General features: G+C 41.1%; 1 pseudogene; it reads left to right on the top strand.

Moving 5' to 3' along the window:
* Positions 1 to 348: 348 nt before the first annotated feature.
* Positions 349 to 756, top strand: LOC127487224 (large ribosomal subunit protein mL42 pseudogene; annotated as a pseudogene).
* Positions 757 to 1,408: the final 652 nt, after the last annotated feature.

Genomic DNA, 1,408 nt, shown 5'->3' with positions numbered 1-1,408 from the left:
ACCATGGCAGTGGCCGGCACCATGGCTCACTTGCTTAATCCTCCGCCTGCAGTGCTGGCATCCCATATGGGTGCTGGGTTCTAGTCCCGATTGCTCCTCTTCCAGTCCTACTCTCTGCTGTGGCCCGGGAGGGCAGTGGAGGATGGCCCAAATGCTTGGGCCCCTGCGCTCACATGGGAGACCAGGAAGAAGCACCTGGCTACTGGCTTTGGATCAGCACAGTGCCAGCTGTGGTGGCCATTTGGGGAGTGAACCAATGGAGGGAAGACCTTTCTCTCTGTCTCTCACTGTCTATAACTCTACCTGTCAAAACAAACAAACAAACAAACAAAAACCCCAAAAACCGACATGGCAGCAGTAACAGTGAAAAGGATGATATAAAAGAGAACTATCTTAAAACATTCACTCCAATCCAAAATGGAGCTTTATATGGTATTTGTCATAAATGTACACATCCTCCTCTTCCATCTGATGATAATTGTATAGTAGACCTATCTTTGACATTGGAAGGTGGGACAAAGGATGCTATCACCTTTCTGTGGACATTCCATATGAACATACAGATCCTATGCTTAATAATGAAGAAACACATGTTCAAGTGCTAAAAACCAGATTTGAAGAAAAAAGTAAACCCCCTGAGCAAGGACCCATGATAGAAAACTCAGCAGAATGTTCTTTACTACTAAGCACAGTTGCTATCATCATGGACATTATCACAGATGTTGTAAGAAACTGGATTCTATGGAGGACAGATGACACTGTGGTTCTTGGAATCAAAGAGGAATGTTATTCTGTACCTCATTTTCCATGAGGTGATATCTTCACCTGCTGACTCACAGCATTTCATTTGTTATTCCTCAGCCTGAAATGTTCTTCCCTGAGATATGTGCATGATCTACTCCTGGTATCTGTCAGCTCTTAACACATCGCATTTTTCTTTGTGCCCTTCATTACTGGCCTATTTAAAATTGCAAACTTTCTGGTAATTCCTATCCTTGTGTTCCATGTTTTTTTTTTTTTTCTACAGCAATGACCACCCCTGAACACATTATTGTAAGTTTTATCTTTAATGGCCATGCTTATTTATTCCCTCCCCTGTAAAATGGTTATCCATGACAGTCCTGGCTAGACATATCTCTAGCACATGCTGTTGTCAGGGTGGGTGTGTAATTTATTTTTACCAGTAGAATGTGAGCAAGTGAGAATATGCCACTTCACTTTGTCTTTTTGTAAGTTGACACATAATAATTGTACACATTTAAGGGGTACAATGTGATATTTAGGCACATCATATGATGTGCAATGATTAAACCAGGGTAATTAGCATATCCATCACCTCCAACATTGATCATTTTTTTGTATTGAAAACCTTAAAAATCCTCTTTAAGTTACTTTGAAATGCACAGTA

Source organism: Oryctolagus cuniculus, chromosome 2 (assembly GCF_051225735.1).
Source record: "Oryctolagus cuniculus isolate XC-2025 breed Fujian yellow rabbit chromosome 2, ASM5122573v1, whole genome shotgun sequence".
Taxonomy (NCBI): domain Eukaryota; kingdom Metazoa; phylum Chordata; class Mammalia; order Lagomorpha; family Leporidae; genus Oryctolagus; species Oryctolagus cuniculus.
This window is presented reverse-complemented; position numbering and strand designations above follow the sequence as displayed.